We start from the raw sequence: 23,669 nt of genomic DNA, 5'->3' as shown, positions 1-23,669 counted from the left end.
TTTCTCTGTCCATTCCCCATTAAAATGGATGAAACTAATCTTGGCGCACATACTGCCTCAAAAGTTTCGTATCGAGCCCCTGCCTGAAATGATTTCCTCCCTCGTTCCTTCTAAAGTTAGCAGCGTTAGCTGAAAGTCACAGCTGGAGCCTAAACGCGCGCACTCGGAAATAGGGGCAGAAAGAAGTGCCACTGAGTTCAGTGGGGCTTATGCTTGGCGAGTGTGCTTAGAATCGCAGCAGCCCAAATCCTGTTGTGACCACAGTGCAATGGATCTCCTGCAAAGCGACTTGCAAATCTGAAGTACGCTTGCTTGGAAACAAGTCCCATTACATTCAGTGGGGCTTCTTAATTGTAGGTAAGTGTGCATAGGTACTCTACAGGTGTAGTAACCTAGGTAGTGCATAGCCTCAGAACATATGCAGGTTCCTTTCTGTTCTGCTTCATGCAATCCTGTGCATGAATGCTTTGCTGGGAGTAAGTCCCCTCAACTGACTTCTGAGCAGGGGCGTAGCGAGGGGAGCTGGGAGGCCCAGGTTCTTTGAACCCACTTGCTCAATTATAGCGACACCCCTGCTTCTGAGTAAATGTCTTGTCTGAGTTCATAGTACCTCCCAATTTGGCCCACCTTAGTGCTGACCAAATTGGAAACACTAGCATCTCCTTTTTGTGTCTGTTCCCTAATACGTTGATTTTTTAAAGACATTCATGCTGTTTAGCACTCCTAAGTGTATGGTGTTAAATCTAGTCAGTACAGCCGCCTTAGGGTTTTTCCATGCATCTTCTAGGCCTTCTGACTATAGATACTAGTTCTCCAGCTGCAAAGGAGGAGAGGGCTCCTGCATCTACTCACAGTGATGTAGAGAGGAGGGAAGCTGGGTAGATGCAGCTTGTCCTTCAGGGACAAGAGAATAGGCATGTGCAGAACCAGTTTGATTACGAACCATAGTGGTTCGATTGCGAAGCGTTTTCAACTGGTTCGAGCTGGTCTGTTGTACTGACCGGCCCAGATGATCGCTTCAACTGAAACGGTTCGCATACCCACAGTTTGGTCCGAATTTAGTTTTATTTCAGACTGGACCACACCAAATGGTCCATGCACACCCAGGGGTGTAGCAAGGTTGGAGTGGGCCCAGAGACAAGGTTTTAAAATGCCCCTCCCCCCCACTGAAGCTCAGCTCATGAAGTAAAGAAATCTTAAATGAGGCTGAATAGTGGTGAGAAAAAGCAGTGTGTGTGTGTGTGTGTGTGTGTGTGTGTGTGTGTGTGTGTATACACACACATACTGTAAATACCTATGTACCACAATAGAACATCATCCTAAATTATTTTTTAAAAGATTTTGTAAATTGTGGATGATGCAGGTCATTTAATGGTACTAGAGAAAGACATGGTGTTCTGGTAGTTCCAGGTCTTACACTCACAACAATTTCGGAGGATGAATACTACTGAAGGAAGCCTGGGTGGGTGCGTGGCTGGGGGAGTCAGTCATGTGACTTGCCTCTGGGGGGGCCCCCAGACAACTGTCTCCCCTTGCCCTATTATAGTTATGCCCCTGTGCACACCCCTACAAGAGAAGCTGCATGTGCCAAATTTCCCTCTTAGACACAGCAGTGATAGGTACAAGAGTCTGGGCTTTTTTTGTACCTGATCATTCAAGGTGTCATGACCTCAGGACTTTCAGCTTGTAGAAATAGAAATCCACGTGTAAACTTGAAAGTGCTTTGTGATGTGTCCGCTTGCCAATTGGAAACAAGAGCATAAAATATTCAAAGCATAATGATTTTCTTTTCTCAAGGAAGCATAGATCAGGCACTGCTTGTTTTTTTGTAGTTGTGTCCTGTTTGGATGTTTAGTAAAAATGGGATGTACCACAGTGCCTGTTCTTTAGGCATTTCTGTGTTGGAAGACAGGCAGACAGATTCTTTTATTAGAGAATGTTTAACATATGGCTTACAAAAGCAACAGTGAATAGATTTTCTCGATAAAACACGGCCGCATACTAACAAATGTGTGGTTGGAGTAGTAGAGAGAATATAGCACTGTACGCAAGTTCCTATGAGTTTGGGTAGAGTCCGATTAAAAGAGTTCAGTGAGAGGAATATCCAAAAGGTCCAAGGGAGGAACAGATCCCAGCCTCACCTTACATGTGGCCAGCAGGGCCATGCCAGTATTTTCTGCCAATTGCAGCCTCTGAGTGTGGGTCCTTGACAGCGGAGGGTCTTCTCCAGGCCCAGGGGGTCCTCCAGGTGTGTTGTCAGCAGGAGTTCCTGGCGTGGTCAGCCACTGTGCTGGCATGGTTCGTTTAGCATGCAGATATGTTATAGATCACGTTCCCGAGGCGGGAGGTTAATAAGACCATGGTGGGATGCAGAGTTGCTGGGAGAAAGTTTTGTATTAGTTTGACAGTGTCACTGCCAAGATACATTTACGATCTGCTTTGAAATGTTACCATCCTAGAGTTGCCAACTTTTTCTTGGCCCTACTCCTGTGCCTTTAACAGCATCCTGACCTGCAGAAATAATAATGTGAGTGAAGCTTTTCTTAGTATGGAGATGAAATGGTGAAGAAGTCTTTTGCCTGCTGAGATTCTGTGTTGGCTTATTGTCAAAGGCACAGGAGCAGGCCTTATGCAAAAGGGGTGGCTGGGAAGCAATCCTACTCTTTCTTCAATCATTTGCCTCTTTAAAAAAAGAATAGTTGCAGTTGTTATGGCCATGCATTTAGGATCACAGTAATGGAAAGAATAGATGAGAAAGAGTGCATGTTTGTTTTGCTACAGATAAATCCATCTGGCTTTCAAGCAGTATAATGATTATGCTTATTGGCCTAATGACTCTAGCAATGTAATCCAGTACAGTTTTACCCAAATGACGTTAGGGAAATGTTGTAGATAAGCAGAAATTGACTAAAAGGGCTGCCATTTTCCTGTGATATAAGGGTATTGTTGGTCTGTTAGCCTGATCTCATTGGGCTTACTCAGAGGTAAATTCCAAAAAGGTTAATGGTGCATAGGAGTGTAGCCATAACGAGTCAATTTGCAACACTGACTGATTTATTCATTTAACATAGGGCTGACTCACCCAAGCTTGTTCCTCATTTGGTGACTGCAGCTGCAAATAAGCTCTTACATGACATCCCAAATCAAATCCCACAACTAGCACTTCTGGATCACCCAGTGTCATTCGGGATGCTTTTCAGTGGTGACAGATAACATGTTCAGCTGTCAGCCAACACGTATTAGGTAATCAAATGATCAGACATCAGTGGTGTATTTAATAATCATCATCACCACTACTACCACCATCACATATATTTATATTTCACTTTTCAACAAAATATTCTACAAGTAGTTTATCTATCAAAAAGGGGAGAAGATGCTTCCCTTTCCCAAAGTGACTTGCAATCTTATGCGTGCACGTGTGTATGAATCAGCCTTCAAGTGCAGAGTTCATGACATGGTTTGTCAAAACTGCCCTGTGATGCAGACAGTTTCTGCGTTCTCAGGGTCCTCTTCATTCTCCAGATGCTGGTCTAGCAGATGGACAGTCCAAATGCCTCACACATGCTTAGGCTCTAAAATAACAATTGGCATCCACAGTAAGGGTTTTGCAGGTACACAGCATGTGCCCTCTCTGATTCTATGAGGTTGTCAGTTGGGGTGCTAAGGCATGGATGTGCTTCCTGGACATTCCTTGGAAGAGGCAGACTGGTAGTGATTCTTTGGCTTTCCAGAAAACAAATCGGGTAGCAATACAGAGAATTGTTTCTTTTCCTTCAAGGTAAAAACTGCAAGCAATATTCCCCCCCCCCCCGCCCCATCTTGATTTGCTGAAAACAGCCACTTTGGGACAAGGCATATAACAGCTTGTAGGGCTGACGTTCTGCATAAGGGTAAACACTCTGCAATCTCAATCTGGATTCCCCCTCCAGAGACAGACACTGGGGAGACCTGAGTTCAAATCCCCATTCAGCCATGAAACTAGCTGGGTGACTCTGGGCCAGTCACTTCTCTCTCAGCCTAACCTACTTCACAGGGTTGTTGTGAGGAGAAACTCAAGTATGTAGTACACCGCTCTGGGCTCCTTGGAGGAAGAGCAGGATATAAAATGTAAATAATAATAAAATAATAATAATGTGTAGTTTGGCCCTCTATTCATGACGACAACAGCGAGACCGAGAGGCCTAGGCAGCATGCCATGTAAACACTGTATGTGTGCACCTGAGATCACTCCACAGAATAGTCTATAATGTGCAAGGATTCCATGGCAAACATACAGGTGTTTATCAACAGCCACACTGATATGAAAAGGATTCACTGAAAGGGGTGTGAAATCCACTGCTCTAAAAGAGATGAAGCGAAATTCTCATCCTCCTAATTACAGTTGCCCATTTATTACATTTGCACACACACACCTTTTCTTCAAGGAACTCAAGGTAAAGTTGTGCGGTCGAGTTGGTGTCGACTCCTGGTGCCCACAGAGCTCTGTGGCTGTCTTTAGTAGTATACAGGAGGGGTTTACCATTGCCTTCTCCCATGCAGTATGAGATTATGCCTTTCAGCATCTTCCTATATTGCATAGGGTACATGGAACCATTTCATCACTCAACTGGCCCAAGGTCAGCTGGTGAGCTACATAGCTGAATGGGAGCTTGAACCCAGGACTTCCCAGTTCACCCCCAGTGCTGTTGCCTACGGAACCATACCAGTCCGTCTACAGTATCATCATTACTGGAGGCAAACTGCATAAACAGCCTAATTTGGGGAGTTATGCTCCGTATTATGTTATTCATCTAATGCCTCAGCAGGGAAGTGACTTGCTAGGGAGCAAGAAGTTGTTAGTTCAAATCCCCGCTTGTGTGTTTCCCAGAATATGGGAAACACCTATATCAGGCAGCAGCGATATAGGAAGATGCTGAAAGGCATCAACTCATACTGCGTGGGAGATGGCAATGGTAAACCCCTCCTGTATTCTACCAAGGACAACCACAGGGCTCTGTGGGCACCAGGAGTCGACACCAACTTGATGGCATGATCTTTTATGCTCTGCTGCAATGTAGTACACTACACTACACTAGCATTGACTGACTTTTCTTTCCCCCAGATCCCACCATCAAAGTAGTAGATACCTCTGTCTTACTGATTTTAGCACCTAGAGTAATTTGGCAGATGGCTAATAAATAGTTTTATTTCAAAATGTATTGATCTAAGTTACTTTTCCTTTTTAATCGGCATTACAAGGCAAGTTTCTTAGAGTTGCATCAGATTGCTTTAGATGAGAGAAAGGGTGAGCACTAAGGTCATTGGCGGTGGTAGGGTGGCTAAATTGTTCTTTGTGGCTTACCTCTGGATTGGATTGGATTTTTAGACTAAATGTGTATTCCTGTATATACCACAGTATTTTCAGTAAATCAGATTTTGGGTAAGTGTATGTGTCTGTTTTAAAATGCACCTTTCTCCATTACTGAGTGTACGATATTTAGTCAGTAGATCAATTCAGCTTTACTGGATTAATTGTTAGGGGCTCATTTTAATAGTTTGAATGATGGATTTAGGGCACAAGCATTTAAATTTTTAAGACTTATTTTATTCTCGTATGTTGAAATTGCTAGTTTTTTCATTTTCTATTCCCTGTCACATTTCCTTCTGACCCTGAGTAGTAGATTTTAAAAAAAAATGCAAATGTTCACATGTCCTTCAATATCTGAAAATGGTGGATGATATACAAATAAGCCTACATGGAATTAATTGGTTGAAAGTCCGTTCACTGATCTAAAATTCTATAATAATTTGTGAAGCCTAAATGTTAATAAAGATGAAATCACATATTACATATAACCTTGGAGACAACGTATTCTCTAGTTTAAATGACAAAGTTTCTTATCTGTGTTGACCATTCTGATTGCTATGCTTTTAACAGCAGCCTGAGACAGGTGAAGCCTTTACTGATGTGGAGAGTAAGAGGTGGTAAAGCTTCACCCATTGTATAGCCATGGCTGCTGGTAAAGCTACTAGAACAAGGCCGGAAAAAAAGGTGACAATCTTGGAGCCCACACCTTCTGAATTCCTTCGTTCTTTATAATTATTAAAGGATTGGAACCCTGCCTTACATCGTCTGATAGCTTTAATGCACCCTGTAATTATTGCTGATGTAATTTCCTCCCATGTGCGCTGGATGCTCCCTTCAGACTACCAGAAGCTCTCTCCCATAGCCTCTTGCTAGGCAGTAAAGGAGAAAGAAGTTTGAAGCATTTGATAACTATGCTCTGATCAACCATCTCTGATAAATACAAAAGTAGTTACTCCAAACTGTAGAATTGTTTGGGAAATTATTGCTGGACCGTCTGCTGGTGATCGAACAAGCGTTCTGTTGAGCAATTGAGAGCTGGTGTGCATTCTGACAGGAGATATATGTATTAAGTACATTTTTATTCTGCCCCATACAAAAACATCCCTGGGTGGTTCACAATATAAAACATTAACAACATTAAAACAATTTAAAATACAATAAAACCTCTAAAGCCTAAGCTTTTAGAATTTAGAAGCTTCTTAACTGTAAATTTAGAATTGCAAGTCCAAGACAGAGAACAGAGCTGCTCCCTGTCATTTAGAATATTTTTACACTGCTTTTCAACAAAAAGTTCAAAAAGAAATTCAGATAGCAGAGAAAATTTTAAAAAATGGTTCCCTGTTCCAAAGGGTCTGTGTGTCTGTCAGTAAACAAGCACCTGGACCAGAGAGGGTAACCAGGCCTGGTAAGAGCATGGGCTGAATCTGGGGCTAAGAACAAAATCCTAGCATTTCTATAGCACTTTCAGCTGTTCAAAGTGAGAAACTTTCATGAACTATCTTCTTGTAATTTTCACAACTGTGGAAGGCAAGTATCCTCACTTAATCAAGCTGACTGGGAGTGACTTGTATAAGGCCACCTATACAATTCATGGCCGAAGTGAGATTCAAACCGTAGAAGTCCTAACTTGTAGCTCACTCTCTTAGCCGCTTTACTATTCCTCTGTTTTGGTTAATGTGAATTATTACGATTGACAATTGATGCTTCCCCTATTTTTAACTGTCACCACAATCCTATCCAGCTAATATAGGAAAAGATATTAACGCACGCCCTGCACCCTTTCAAATGGTGACCCACACTGTCCTGTGATTAGACTCCTAATGCAATCCCATCATGATGGGGTTGGTGACTGCCCGTGTGTAACTTTCCTTTCTGCATTGCCTTCCTGTTCACCCCACCATTTCCTCCACCACTACTTCGGCTAAACTGATAAACTAAGAGGCACCTTTTACCATGGTGATTCTCTTTATTTAGCAGGGGGAGAGTAACTGGCCAGCACACCATCCCTCTACTGGCTGTTGATGGTGTCAGCCTTATGGTTCTTTTTAGATTGTGAGCCCTTTGGGGACAGAGATCCCTCTTATTTATTTATGTATCTGTGTATACCGCCTTGAGTATTTTTGGAGGGGTGGTATAGAAATTGAATTGATGATGATGATGATGATGATGATGATGATAAATCTATGTCAATTTCACCAGTTTGGGTTTCCCCCCTCCACATACCACTTGCCAATAGACAAGTATATCCATAGCATTACTGATGTGGATGATATTTTAAATTGTCAAAAATGTGCTAGATGTTGGTGAAATTTGCAGGGTTTCCCCTACAACTGTATCTGTTTCACAAGAGACCGGGGGTAGGGTGGCGGCGGGGGGGGGGGGGGCAGTGGAGAATCAGCCAGGCAACAGATGCCACAGTCATCGGAAAAGAAAATCCATCATGTCTGCTACTAGTAACCAAGGAGACTCTGGGTTACTTGGAGATATAGGGAGAAGAAGAAAAAATTAAGCCATTCTTTTTTTAAAAAAAATAGAATTTTAATTTTCAAATTAAAAAGCAGATAAAGGAGAGATACAACAGAAGCCATTCTTAAGTGTGTGTGACTGTAGAAGAAATGGTGTGTGTAAAACTAAACATATGTTACAGATGCAGGTGATACAAAAAATGCAGGAAGGTTGAAATGCATCTGTAAATTGACCTTTCACCATTTAAGAACTGGATAGAAACACATTCAGTCATCTTTATTACGGTCAAAGACCAGCACAGGTACATGTATTACTACTATAAACTATAAGACTGAGATTTGTATTACAGTTAAGACTATTAGAATAAGGGTCTAAAAAAATACAAGATATTTAAAATATACTATGGAGTACAAGTGAGGTAGCTAAAATATAAAATATATCTAAAATATAGCATTAAGCATCTGAATAAAATAGTAAGGCAGCTAACTAAAATGGATAATAGTCAGTATTTTAAAATCTGCTACATAAAATTAATCAATTATAAACTAAAAATCTCAATAAATAAAAGACATCTACCATGGAGAGAGAGAGAGAGAGAGTATATAGTAAAAAGGGAAATAAAGTTACTATCTAAAATAGGATGATCTCGTAAAATAGTTAAAATCAGCTTCATGGATTATGGGGAACAGCCAGGGTCCAATGGATCTTGCATGCTGCCGCGCAGAACCTAGCAGCATTGTACGTAAAAGTCCGCTTTTCACCCGAGAGCAGCATCTTAGTGTAGATAGGTGTGGCTGGGGCGGCCAGGGCAGCTGAGTAATAGAGGGAGTATGAGTTTATCTCGGCTATCTTTATAGAAGCTTCAAGAGAAGAGTCCATGCTCAGTGGTTTCCCCCTCCCCAGAGGCACAGGGACAAAGCCTCTCTGCAACTGGAATCTTCCTGAATTTTCCCTCCAAAACAGCAGATGGAAGGGCATGACATCGGGCAAGGGTGAACACCCTTCTGTGGCTTGGTATTTCCAACTGTGTCAAACATGCAGGGGGAGGAGACTGTGAACCTGGAGCTGTCTGAGGCCAGGAAACCAGGTACCCTACTTAGATCCTCCTGGCATTCCGTATCCAGGATCCTCTGTTTAATGGCTACTTTCGCCTTATCACAGCCCATAGCAAGGAGGAGAGATGGAGAGAAACCCAATACCCCCACCCTGTCATATACTGCCCACTTCCAAGAGGACTGGAAATAGAAACACGTTTAAGACTTCATTTCTGTCTTTCACACATGCACACCAATGGCAGAAGAGACATTCAAAACCACTTTGATTTCACCTTTGTCATTTAGTCTTCTGTGAGTTCTAGCCTTTGGTGTTGCTTCAGGCTCAGAGGGGCATAGAGGTATGCAGCATGAGCTCTTGCGAATGGCACCCAATAATGTATAAAACCTCTGAATTGGCCAGGCTTGGTATAAATTCTTTCCTGACCTGCTTTCCTTAATAACTGGTCAAGAAGGTAGTCCTGGTGGTCTTGCTGTACTTCAGCTCCTTTGTGTTGAACAGGACCTGTTCCGGGCTCAGCAATGGAAAGAAGGGACCCTGGGTTAAAAAACACCAACCAAGTTGTTTCTATGGACTCTTACTAGTTCCTTCTAGTAAAGAAGGGTTTTGGGGAGGGTTCATACGAGGGACATTTTCACCAAGCCTGAAATGGCTTGTCTAGGACAACTATCCCTTTGTGTTCTCTTCTAGTGACTGACTGTTCTTAGCTACAAAAAAATAAACAAATTCCACTTTCATTTGTGTGAATTTTGCATAGCTGGGGATTTTTGCAAACTCTGTGCAGGAATTTGCACTAAGCAACATTTTTAGCAAAGGCTAGAATAATGACAAGAGGACACAGAGCTTGTGGGAGACGAATGTTTGGGGCAAGCAATATAATTGCTCTTTGAAAGTCTACTAGATGATCTGTGAGATACTTCTACATGCAGTATCTTTATTTTCATATCTCTATCCTGCCTACCTGGCTCCAGAGTTCCTGTACGGCTCACAATTCAGTACAAAATAAAAACAAAAAATCATAAAACATACAACTTAAATGTGAAATAGCTGCAGTTGGGGTTTTGAGAGGTTGCCATTAGGGATGTGCACAGAACTGGTTTTGTCGGTTCGGTTTGAATCCAGACTGGATTTGAACCAGCCTGGCTTTGGGTTCGGACAAATCAGGTCTGCTTCAGCCATCAAACCAAGCCAGACCGGTTTGTGGGGCTAGTTTGGGGATGTACCTGTAAAGCGAATCAACAAGGATTCCCTTTTACAAGGAAAAAGGAATTTCCTAACGCAAGGCAGAAGGGGAATAAGCAAAAGGGCCCTTGGTATCTTTTTATTTCAAGCCTGTGGTGGAGAGTCTCCGGAGGCAGTAGTGGATGGCAATGGGGGCCTCCTCCAATCCCCGTGTCGGCCTCCCAAACGTCAGCCTGGGCTAGCTGTGGCCTGGTTTGAGCCACTGTGTATTTGTGGAGGCCATTTTCATGACCTCTGCACATGTTCAGAGGCCATTTGCGTCACCACGTGTGGCCTCCACGCATACACCGGGCCATAGCCGTCCTGGGCTGTTGTTCAGGAGGCCGGCAGGGGGCTTGGAGGAGCCCCCTCCTCTGGAGAGTGTTTCCTACAGTCGCAGCAGGCTCGAAATAAAAGGTACAAGGGCCCTTTTACCCCCACACTGGCCTTATATTAGGGAATTCTCATCTACTTGTAAAGGGGAATACTCACTGGTATACCCAAACCAGTTCTTAGAACTGGGGGCCAGGCCGGTTCGAAATTAGACCACCCGAACCGGGCTGGTTCAATGTGGAGCCCAGCTCGAATCAAACCAGCTCACACGTCCCTAATTGCCATAGTGTCCTGTCCCCCTGCCGGCCTTCCTATGCCTTTAACAGCAGCTTGACCTACCAAAAGTGAATCTGTGCCACTCTTTACCTCCATGCCAAGAGAAGGTCCACTTGTTAAATGTCTGCTTTACAGATACAGGCAAAAAAAAAAAAAAAGTGGTGCCTTTTCTTTCTTTCTTTCTTTTTTTGGAAGTTTACTGGTGTTTTCTCCAAGCTATCCTTCCTCAGCATCTGAATATAGTGGGTGTATCCATAGCTGAATCTTCTGTCCACTCAATGAAATCTCAGCCAAAAAAAAAAGTCAGAAACTGCTCAAAGGTGTGAAGCAACTTGTCACGCTTCATGTCCCCTGTCCTGCTTATGCAAAAGCTTTTGCAACTTTGGATCTCTCTAATCTGTGTAGTTTCCTAGTTTGAACTCTGTACTGTGTGTATCCCAGTCAGTGGCATCCAAGTTCTTAACAGGTGAGTACAGATGATCTCTTACCAGTTAGTAATTTAGAATAGGTTCTCCTGGCACTGCAACATGACAATCAGGTCACACCTGGCAACATTATCTTTTATATGCAACTTTAGGAGACCTAGTGCCACCCCTACCATTGAGCAGAGCGAGGCCTCAGATGGCAGATTCTGAGGTATTATTTAAGGGTAGCCATTTAATATTTTAAATTTAATTTTTTTCCAGCCAGGGGACCTCATCTTGGATTTTCTGCCTTGGGCACTAGAGTGTGTTGGGCCATCTTTGAAAAGGTACCACTTCTAAAAGGTACAGGAGCTTCTGTGGTAAAAACGGGTATCCTGTGCCAAGGAAAGTCCAGTTCTGTGAAGAGCTGAATTTTGTACCCTATATAAATGTTTGCCAGTTGAGGACACTTGCTTGGCTTCTCTTATTTTTGCCTTTAAAAACTATTTTACATAATTCTGTTTTGGCTAGTCATGGGAAGGCGCTGTACAGAGCATGAGAACTCTGACCACCAGTAGAGAGTGAGACTCATTCTAGCTTCTGAGATCTCCCTGGCATCTCCAGGATAGATCTCAAAGATCTGAGGGAGATTCCTGTCTGCAACCTTGGAGAAGCCACTGCCAGTCTGTGTATACTAGGGATGTGCACGAACTTGTTCGGAGGCCCTTTTACGGGCCTCTGGACCAGTTCAAACACCGGGAGGTTTGAAGGGCTTGAAGGTGGGGTGGGGCAACTTTAAGGGTGGGGGGAGGGTAAACTTACCCCTCCTTTGGCTTCCCCCACGCCGGCACTCGCTTGAAAACCTGTCCAGCGGGGGGATGGTACACCCCCCTGCCCGCTCTTTGGACCAGAAGTAGCTTGCACACGCCAGAGTGCGCTAGATGGACTGAGCTAGATGGACCAATGGTCTGACTTGGAATAAGGCCACTTCCTATGTTCTTATGTCTATGTCCTCTCAGGCATATCTTCATAACCACAAGGGCTACAAACTTGCCTTATAAAATAGGCTGATGTTCTCTGTGAGCTAATACCTACCATATTCTGAAGTTTTCTGTGCCCTGCTCTCACAGAAGTAGGACAGCTCTAGTTATGCTCCAAAGTGGGTTTGGTGGCTTCCATGTGGGGGCCTGTTATATGAAAGAGTTCTCAGATAAGGGAAGTGAGTCTGGAAGGACAGATCATGCTCGAGCTTATCTATATTGTATTTGTTTTCCTCTCCTATCCCAGCCTGCTATTGTCTGAGGAACTGACGTCTTCCTCACACTTCACCTAGGTGTATTTTTAGAACCAAAAGCCCTTTAAAAGGCAACATATTGATTCTTTCCCTTCTCAGTCCTCACGTACTAGCCTTTCTGTTTTAGAATTATATTCCACTGTTCTTCTGTAACATGACCTCGGCATCGATATTCCTATTATCTCCTGTGCTTGTGTTCTGAAATAAACCAGATCCCCTCAGGACCTTTTGCCACAACCAAAGTGAGCCCAGCCATGTTTTAGCTTTTCACAGTATTGCCAGTGTCGACTGTGTAGTTATCCCAATTGCCCTTAATAAATTTTGATTGATTATGTCGACTCTTGAGGGTGGGGGTATTTGCAGGACCATAGCAATGGAAGGGGTACCACATCTCCCCTCAGAGATTCCAGCCTTTTCTTCTAAAGTTTCAGCTTTTTCCCCAGTGAATCTCCAGCTGTTTTATGTGTACGGTAGCAGAATCCTCTGCATCTTTACTTGAACACAGTGTGACTTCCATTAGGATGCATTCCCTAGTAAATGTATTGAGGATTTTAGCCTTAGAAGTATGAAAACGAATGGGTGTTCTACCCTACTCAGTAAGAAAAAGGTCTCCCTTCCACTTCCTTGTGTTCTGGCCTAATTGGTGCAAAGGCTCTGGGGTGATGGACAAGCACCAAGGCACTTGTTTGTATGATGCTTATATCCTACCCTTTTCCCAAGAAGCTCAGAGCAGTGCGTGTGTTTCTCCCCTGCTCCTGCTCCTCCTCCCCTATCACCCTTACTGAGGGTGACAGTGAGCTTCATAGCAGGGATGGGATTTGAACCTCAGTCTCTACAGTTCTTGCCCAGCATTCTAACCACTAGAGCAGGCCTGCTCAACTTCGGCCCTTCTGCAGATGTTGGCCTACACCTTCCATAATCCCTGACTATTGGCCACTGTGGCTGGGGATTATGGGAGTTGTAGTTCAAAAACAGCTAGGCGGCCTATGTTGAGTGGGCCTACACTAGAGTCTAGTGGTCCCCCGCCCCAGATATGGCTGAACCTACAACCCACAATAAATTGTAGCTGGGGATGATGGGAGTTGTAGTTTAGCCACATCTGTAGGCCGGCAGGTTGAGAACCACTGCATTAGTCCACTGTGGCTCTGTTTGAACATGCACGTTTAAAATTATTAATATAAAATAACTAAATAGAAAATGTGAGGGGGTTTTGGTTTGTGTTTGCTGTTTCACATTAACTTGCAATGATCCTTTTAATCATGAAACCTCTGGTTATAGGCCTGGGGTGGGGACAGCTATGCTGTTGCTGGCTCTTTTATCACCATCATCCTGTCCCTCCACCTTTTAAAAAAAAATGCCCTGACTCTTGTACATTTAAATAATTTCATGCATATCTGTTAAGATAGGCTTGCCGCAGTGATAACATCCATGTGATCACACATCAATGTCGCCTTGAACACAATACCTTCCTATGGTGGTAGTTCACATATTCAGTCAACAAGTAATGTGTATACATACTCGTATATGTGAAGCAACCTTCTCCGGTGAAGGTAAGGATCTGCTACACAATTCATTTTCCAAGGCACTATCCTTTTTCTAGCAAGCTTACATATTCTGAGAAATTCAGGCTTTAATCCTAAAATGCACTTACTGGAGAGTAAACCTTATTGGATACAGAGGGACTTACTTCAGAGTAAGCATTCTTATACTCCCCTGTTAGTCTCTCTCAACTGGTACTGAATGTGGTTGATTTTAAATTTGAGGCAGGTAGAAATTATGTACTTGGCTTCTTCATGGAGAGGAGAGCTGGTCTTGTGGTAGCAAGCGTGACTTGTCCCCATAGCTAAGCAGGGTCTGCCCTGGTTGCATATGAATGAGAGACTTGATGTGTGAGCACTGCAAGATAGTCCCCTCAGGGGATGAAGCTTCCCCTCAGGGGATGAAGCTGCTCTGGGAAGAGCAGAAGGTTTCAAGTTCCCTCCCTGGCTTCTCCAAAATAGGGCTGGGAGAGATTCCTGCCTGCAACCTTGGAGAAGCTGCTGCCAGTCTGTGAAGACAATACTGAGCTAGATAGACCAATGGTCTGACTCAGTATATGGCAGTTTCCTATGTTCCTATGTTCTTTAGTAACCCAACATCAGCTATTTAAATATACCTATAACTCAAATTAGAAACCTACCTAATGCAGTCCAGCGTCTGTGTTTTCTATGAGCTTTTTGCTGAAAACTCAGCATTTGGGGCTTTAGTTCTGTGCACACGTGACTTGGGAGTAAATCTCATTCTATTTGGTAGGACCAACCTTTGAGTAAGCATGCATTCAAAAGGTCAGGCTGCACAAATTATTATAATTATATACAGTCATTGTATATGTCAAAGCATGTGTGATGTATGTGCAACATTGAAGGTAATACGCCGAGGACTGTAATTTTGCTAATCCTGTTCATTTCAGTATGCAGCTCAATCTGACAACCAGAAAGTAGAATCCTCAAAAGCAACAGGGTGTTCACTGAAGCACTTCTTTCTCCTTTTAGCAGGTTTTGCTTGAGTTGCTCTTAACCAGTTGATCTGCTCCCTAGATTTTTTCGGGCAGGTCTTTGACATTCAGGAGGGACTACTCGGCAGTTAGTTTAAGAAAGCTGCCTGTAAATTAATGGAAGCTGGATGAGCTCAGCTTTTCATGTTGCAAAATCCTTCCTGATTTGGACTCAAGTTTTGTTTGGGCAAAGCATGTCTGTCACCGAGATGCCTCCAAACTGGTTCCTTTCTGGCACTTCTGTTAGTCCTGTTAGTGGTGTTTGCAAGAGAGGTGGTGCTGAAGCCATTCTTTCTCCCTGCCATAGTTTGCCTTGTGCATTCAGATTTCTTTCTGTGAGGTGGTGTGTTGTGTGTCACTGTTAAGGGTCCCCTTGTGTTACTGAACACAAATGCCACTAGCCTACAGGAACCTGCAGAAGAACCTTACTGATGGAACAGTCAGAGTTCTAGAGCAGAGACTGTTCCAAAGCTGGTTTTAGCTAAGACTGGATTCTTGTGTTACTCTGGCAGTATGGGACCCCGTAACAGTGCTGTTTCCATACCATCAGGGTGATGTGAGAAGCCCTGGACTGTACATGATGCTCCTCCCCATGTCAACATCAGCCCCCAGCAAACTGGGATAGCCCTTGTGTGTCTGTCGCAGTTCTGACAGCTGCTGCTGCAGCCACCTGGTGGCCAGCCTCCCCCTAGCCCTCTTTCAGCACCATCATCATCCACTTGATTCCTGCACTGTCCGGCAGTACCTTGGCAGTGTCTTGTAGCAGCTGAGAGGACTAAGGAAGTGGCTGAGTTTTGCCTTCAGCACCGAGGGTCAAGCAACATGTTGTGTTAAGTACATCCTATGTTTGAGGGGTGGTTTGTTTCTTTTTATAAATAGGAGCCAAGTAGCAGGGAAGGGCTTTAACCTCTTGCCCCTGCTGTGGTCCCGATTTGAATTGCTCTCCTCCCAGGGGCATTTTTCACAAAGCCCCTTTGAAAGCCCTTTGGCTCGCATCTCCTCCAGAATGGAAGGTGTGCATCCACATATTGGCCAGATTTACCCCCAAGTCCCTGCAAACTATCGGGGGGCACTTAACACACAATTTGGGGTTTCCATTGAACTTTAGAGTGTAGCCCGATTTATATCCGGGGTTAAAAAATTCTACTTTTTGTGTCAGTTTTTTGGAACAACTTCGAGTGCACAATAAAACCTCACAGTAAACTCTCAGCAAAGCCTGCTGTGTGAAGAATGCCATGGCTGCTATTTTCCTCTGGGAAGGAAGCTTTCTTAAGAACATAGGAAGCTGCTTTATACCAAATCGGACTAATGGCCCATCTAGCTCAATATTGTCTACACTGCAGGGGCTCTCCAAGGTTGCAGGGAGGAATCTTTCCCAGCCCTTCCTGGGCTTGAATCTAAAACCTCAGGTAGGGCAGGGGTTGAATCTGCAACCTTTTGTGGGCAAATCAGATGCTCTACCAATGACCTCCATCTCCATCGTCCTTCCATTGGTCCCAATGGGAATGTCCACTTTCAGATGGGATTAGCAGTTGGGGGGAATCCAGATTGCAGGTGTGGCAGGGACAAAGGCTTAAAACCCTCCTCCCCTCAAAACCCATACACACACACACACACACACACGAGGGGGGGAGAGAGAAACACACACACAGCACGCGCACACACACACACACACACACACACACACACACAGGAGAGAGAGAGAGAGAGAGAGACACACACACACACACAGAGGAGGGGGGGAGAGAGACAGACAGACACACACACACACCCCAAAAGCCCCCAAAGACCAAACTATGTAGTTAAGGTAACATGTAATTTGACTCTATCAGAGAGAGGGGCTGGCAGGGAGTTCTCCTCTGTAAGTTGCTGCAGTATTAGCTGTCTGATCCGGTCACTCTTCCAGATGCCCAAGGGCTCTGATCATGGTTTTTGGGCTGTACTGTCACTTCTCAACAGCCACGTGGCCACTGCTCTGCAGTTGCTCCTGTATCAGCAGAGGCTTCAAGAGGAGCAGCAGCAGGATTGTCAAGGACAGATGGCTTTATTATACCACGCTGTTTCTGGACGGCAAACCTGCTGGCCTGGATGACAGTAAAGTGATGACACCTCATTAATTAACATCGTGTAATTAGGTTAGTAGCCCAGAAGTTCCTGCTTTTCGAACATGAAGCTCCCTTGTTCCCCTGTGTCTGTCAAACAGAACCTGTTAAGCATGTCTCAGGACGAGCCGGGTTCCGCCTTGATGATCGTTTAGAAAAGCTCTTTCCAAATAAGTGGCCACCATGCAGCTGTAACTTCCATACTTCATAAAAGGGAATTGTTCCTTGGTACCAAAGTAACCAGAATTAGGCCATTCGGGGGCGGGGGGGGGGAACGATCAGATAAGTAATTGACGCAATAATGCAGAATCTAATCCTATTAAGGAGATTAGGAGTGGCCAGAGCATGTGTTGCAAAGGGGTTGTTTTTCTTTGGTGAAGAGATAGAGAACACTGGAGGAACCAGTGCAGTTGTAGCTAAGTGAGAAGACAAGGATACCCCCTATAATGGATGTCACACACCAAGGGTGAGAGGTTAGCAGCAGTTAAAATGCTGTAAGGACACAGGGTTAAAAACAAGTCCTAAAAACGATACTATACGCTATGGATGGTTCCAAACATGCCATTCTATTCTAAGGCCAGACACAGTGGATTCTCACCTGTGGTTCACAGGTTATGTTACACCTCAGGAAATTAAATACAAGTTTGACAAGCTGCTTCCAAGGAAGTGTGTCATCGTACAGTCTTCCCGCCCCAGCCTTTGTACACTAGGCAAGCTGCCAGCCTTTTAAATAATTTGTTTAATTTGTCAACATTTATATGTTGACTCCTTCACCTATTCACAACAATGTGGGGGGGGAACAGAGGGGGAAACTGGTTAGGAATGCCGGGGAGGGAGTGTGTCAGTGATGACACAGGCACCAGCCAATAGACACTCCTCCCCAACTGGCATTTGTTCAGTTCGTTCTGAACCATGCGAAAAAGCTACAGAGCATCTTTCCCCAGAACAGAAAAAGTATTATTGCCTGGAGCATATCAGCAGAACTACCAAATTACTTCCACCATTCTTAAAATGTTATGCCTGTTTTTACTTTCCAGTACCTTTCAGTTCTGCTCCTGCATAGATGCAACAGACCTGTTTCCAAACTTAGCTACTTTATGGTGATGCTTGGGATGAAATTTCTTGCAGCAGGTGCCAAAAGCGGAATCTTCTGGGACAGATTTCCTCCTTCCCTTCAGCAAAGCATATGATTTCCATACATGCTGCATTTATGAAAGGGAGTGTTGTCTCTATTTGCCAATTGATCAAGTTTTATCTGGTTTAAATCCTATTGTTCCACAGACACTGAACTCCTTTGACTATTGCAAAGTTGGTATGGACTGATCACGTTTGCTGAATACTGCAAAATGTGTTTGTTTGTTTGTTTGTTGCCGGGTTTGCTGGGCTTTGCACCATGTCTGAAAATAGGGTGGGGTCAATTGACTCTCATGCAGAAGGTACTTGGTGTCAAAGGCTGCAATACTATGCATGTGTACTTGAGAACAAGGCCTATTGAATGCAGTGGGGCTTATTTCTGACTCAGCATGCATAGCACTGAGCTGCAGCCAATTTCTCCCTTCCTCCCTCTTATCTTTTTCTTACCAGTGGTGGTAATACAGATGGTACTGCAATACTGGTATTCCCCTAACTTGATACACAGAACAAAGCAGTGTATGAACCTGATCCAAAAGGTAAACCAAAGCAATACAAAAGATCAGGAAAAACTGCAATATGGTCCTAGGTTAGTAATATATGCTGGTTAGGCAATTAGTTCAAATACTGTAAAAGTCCTCCGACATATGTTGACTAGATCATGTGGGCTTGTGATTCCAAGTGAACCAGCACTTGTATGAGGACTTCTAATGTATTATGACTGCATAAAATAATCCTTATTAAATTTTAAGCAATCTTGTGCGGCATTATTAACCTTTATTATTAAAATACCCAATTTATATTCTTATCCTTTGTCGTTCTATATTATTAACCTAGGACCATACTGCAGTTTTTCCTGATCTTTTGTATTGCTTTGATTCCCCTAACTTGGTCTTGCAAGACATCCACAAAAGTTCTGATCCAGGTGAATGGTGATTACAAGCTAGATTTACTAGGTTGTGGAGGAGTTATTTCAGGCAATGTGCTTAATGAGTTTGGGTGTGGGTAAGACTTGTATATTCCAGGAGCAGGCAACTGGAGATACATGCCCCCAATCCCAAGAACATCCCTCTTTTATTATTGACCTCTTTCTTTTATACAAGCTGAGACCTAGGCAATGCATTTTTTTGATAGGGCTGTGTGTGCCTTTTGATGACATGTAGAAAATTGAACTGAATTGTACCCAATTGTTCCCATTTGTATTCATCATGAATAAAATTTACCCCATCGCATGAGGTATTTGGAGAATTCTTTCAGTTGAGCCCCATCTGCTTTAGTTTCAATGTAAAATGTTAGAGGTGGTTAAAATATTAAAATCAACGGCTTATCAAATGGAAGATGGTAGTTATAAAGTGTGTGTGTGTGTGTGTGTGTGTGCGTGTGTGTAGGCCACTCATGTTTTATTATTGCTGATTTGTTTTCAGGGTGGCTAGGTTATGGACGTGAAGGAATGGCACGTGCAGGTATTTTGGCACTTGAGCTGAGGCATCAAATGTTGCAATGCCCTACATCTCTGAAGAAGGCCTGCCCCTTTTAAAAGCAACCATTGTAGACTTTGAAAGGGGCGTGGGTAGGAGGGAAGTTTGCCAGCAACCTCATATTTTCTTCTGCTTCTCTCAGGATTTGCAAAGAGTGTGAGGAGAAGCACTCCTTGCAAAGCTTCCAAGGGTCAGATCTGTCCCCAGTCTGTCAGTGGAGGGCATCTTGCTTCCCTGGAAGTTCTTCACATCCGGCTTTTAGCTTGCATCTCTTCTGGAATGGAGGGGGTGCATTCACATATCGGCTAAACTTACTCCAGAGTCCCTGTGAGCTATCAGGGAGCACTTCACACACAATTCGGGTTTTTCATCCCGTGTTAGAATGTATCCCAATTTCTTTCCGGAGTAAAAGCCACTTTTTGCGTTGGATATTTTGGGCAACTTTGAACTCACAGTAAAGCCTTGCAGAAAATGTGTGGTAAAGCCTGCTTTCTGGGAAGGCTCCTGCTGGTGCCCCAGTATCTGCTGCCTGAGGTCACTGCTTCACCATGCCTCATGAAAAACCGCCTCAATGAACATGATCGCCTGAATTTAACTTAATCTTATTAATATAATGCATTAGGTTGGTTACAATATTTGTAAATCTTGTCAACATGGTATTTTTGTAATAAATATATCTTTGAAAAAGGACGAATAGGGGGCTTACCTTGTAGTGAGTCAGAGTGCTTGGTGTTGTTTTAAAAAATGTTTTCAATATGTTACACGAGAACCAGAACTCCTCCTAGTGACTGCCATGTTTCTCCCCCCACAGTGCATCAGGCAGTGTATCAGATTAGGGCATTTGGGGGGGGGGCATGGTGGCTGCTATTAAAAATGGCAGCGGCCACTATTTTTCTTTCTCTCTAAAGTGCTCCAGATTGTTGGGAGGAGTTCTGGTGTTTCTTTAACACTTAAACTGGTTAAAGAAAAGAAGAAAGCTCACCACACTGCCCTGCTAGAAGGCAAGTCTCCTACTTCACCACAAAACGTAGTGAAAATGGTGGTGCAGGAATTGATGAAGAAACTAATGTGAATGTAAAGCATTCATGATTAAACGAGCAGAGGCTTAAATAACAAAAATCGATGGCATACCAAACGGGGTGGGCTGGGGCACCGTTCTTGCACACCTCTAAACTTTAAGCTGCTCATTCCATTGTGAGCAGCAAGAGAAACTCTGGAAGAGTTGCTCCCTTATGACAAATAGTATTGAAGTGCATGAAGGAAGGACTTTCCTCTGTTCATACTGGGGTCTTGAAATGAATGGCTGAACTGCAGAGTATGGGGCGGTCTCAGCCAAAGTCTCTGTCGCTCTGTCATCGTGTGGACGTGTTCAAAGAACATGAGCCGCCTGCTTGTGAGGGGGCTGCCAAGGGCCCCTCACTTGTTACCCCCACCAAACCCCCTGCCCCTCTCCATTGTCATGTGGGGGCCAGCGCTAGCCCCTCTGTGCTGCCCCCTGCCTTGCTGCCACCTCCTTCCTCCCTCCGCCTGCCGCCATTTTGTGCCTGGCTCTTGCTGCAGCAAGTGGGTGGGTGGTAGAGTTGCCATGCCCCCCGGAATTTTGGGTTTCACCCCGATTTTAAGCATTTCATTCAGATTGTGCCCGGATTTCAGCTTTCATGTTTTAAACAAAGCTAAGCTCTAGCCCTTGTAGGAGTGGAGTTTGTTGGGAATTCTCTCTGGTAGGAGAAACCCTTTTGCATTATAGCAGAGTGCACAGAGGCACAACACAGCAGAATTTGGTTAGGCATGCGTGTATGCTGAGAGTAAAGTAACTTGGAGCCAGTTCATAGTTTCAAATCAATATATATAGCATTTATTAGAGAACTCCATTCTGGATAGGAAAGTGAGGAGTTAGGATCTCTAATCTAGCTAGCTAGCTGGATGCAGATGGATTCTGCATCTCTGCACACATGGTGCAGGGAGAGGAGCTTGCTTGCATGTTGCAAGGTAGAAGGAACAGGAAGAGAAGAGGGAGAGGAAGTGACCCTGAGAATAGCAATCTACATTCCAAAGGGATAGTGTCAGAGCAGTAGAGAAGGGATGACCAGTGTCTTGACCCTCTAGCCCTCTGACTCACTAGTCTGTCCTCCTATGTCACTGAGACAAGAGACAGCGCAAAGTCCTTCACTTCCAAAAGAGTTATGGAGCAAAACGTGCTGTCACTATTCTGCTCAGAAATTATTTGGAAGCCAATTTACATAATATGCAAATGAGGCACCCCGATTTGGAAAGCCAGAATATGGCAACCCTAGTGGATGGGTTGTTTTCTCTCACTCGTGCTAGAGAAAACAACCCATCCTCCTGCTCGCCGCTGCAAGAGCCACATGTAAAATGACAGCATGCAGAAGGCAAAGACAACAACAGCAAGAGGGTTAAGGCAGAGGGCGGTGTGGAGGCACTAGCCCCTAAGTTCCCTCTAAGGTGCGTGCCTGAGTGTGCGTACAAAATCCCAGGCCCCTGTGCAGCCTCTCCCCGTAGTCTCACTCTTGTCCCATGCTGAGATGGGCTACAGGCTGCTTGTGCTTCTTTCTGCTCCTGCCGCTTTCCCCCTACCGCCACAGTGGCTCTTGCCATGGCCAAATTGGGGGAAATCGTCTCTCCCGTATAAGTGAGAGAGCTGTTTCTCCCTCTCTGGCTGAGGCAAGAACCCTACTGAAAATGTCGATAGGTGTGTGTGTGCCTTGATAATGGCGTTGGGCGCATGAACACCTGTTGCCATTTCTGATCGCCTCTTGCCGTGTCACAGCTGGAGAGCCGATTTCTCCGGCACAACATGGCAGTGGCAGTGGCAGGGAGAAAAGTGGTGGCACGGGCCAGAACCAACAAAGCACTCACGATCTCTGCCAGCAGGCTGGGAGGGATGCTGTGGAACCAGACCGCACTTTCTGCAAGGGCTTGTTGTCTCCATGAAGACCCCCCCCCCCCACAATCTCTCCTAGTTGCAGAGTTGCCACTGATCTTGGCTCTCAACGGCTCCATGGCCACTCCAGCTTTGTGGACCCTGTTGCTCTTCTCCTGGGCACTTCTTTGGCTGCTCTGCTCCACTCCGCCTCCTGAGCTGTTGGAGATGGAGTTCCAGTGCATTGACCTTTTTGCACCAACTATTCTAATGACCACTTGGGGCATTGGGAGTAGAGACAGCGAGTCAGGGACTCCCTAACTGTTCTACCTGTCTCTGCTCTATGACCCCTGTTCTGACTCTTCCGCACTTCCTGTGCTGAGTCACAATCCTTCCTTTCCCTCCTAGAGAGAAGATGGAAACATCTCTCTCCTTCCTTACCTATTTGTTATGTAGTCCTTTAGATTAGTTTTAGGTCTTTCCTATCCAAGTGTACTTAACCAATAAATAGTTAGTATTTAGTTCTACAAGGATCTCCATAAGTTTTTTCTAAATAGCTGCAACAACTAAACCATCCTCTGCTACCTACTCTGTAACTGGAGTGTGTGCTTGTTCCTTAGTGCTTTGCTGTTTTACCTACTGGGGGTAAAAATTAACAACCCCCAACACGAGCTGCACTGGGTACAGTCCCCCTTCTCATGGTTTCTCCCTGTGGAGGAGAGGGAGTAGGCAGGATGACTCAAGTAAGTTTCCCATAAACTCATGACGAGGAGGGCACTGTCTCTTTGCATGCATTTTAAATTCCAGCCCCAGATCCGTCATCCAATATGATAAAAATGGAACTTGAACTTCTATCCTCTGCCCATCCACTTCCATCGCCTCGACATATCAGTGGCAGCAGATGGCGGGGGTACATCTTGAAAAGGATATAAATGCATAAAATGCATAAACTAGAGGGGCTTGAAAACAAATAAGGAACTGTACAGGGAAAGGGTCTTGCTTCTATGTGGGAAATCCCAGCAAAACTGTTGTAACCTTTAGCTGATATTACCTGAATGTTGTCAAACAATTCCTTGGTTTCTTTGTGCTTATTATTTTGTCCTGCTTTGGACTATTGCTTGCACAGTATTGGGTGGTAAAGAAGTTT

At 44.3% G+C, this 23,669-nt stretch overlaps 1 protein-coding gene across 6 annotated transcripts in view; it reads left to right on the top strand.

Moving 5' to 3' along the window:
• FRMPD1 (FERM and PDZ domain containing 1) overlaps nt 1–23,669 on the top strand; it is a 106,000-nt gene that overhangs the window by 2,289 nt on the left and 80,042 nt on the right. The gene's annotated exons all lie outside the window — the stretch shown is intronic.

Source organism: Hemicordylus capensis, chromosome 2, assembly GCF_027244095.1.
Source record: "Hemicordylus capensis ecotype Gifberg chromosome 2, rHemCap1.1.pri, whole genome shotgun sequence".
NCBI classification, from domain to species: Eukaryota; Metazoa; Chordata; class Lepidosauria; order Squamata; family Cordylidae; genus Hemicordylus; species Hemicordylus capensis.
This window is presented reverse-complemented; position numbering and strand designations above follow the sequence as displayed.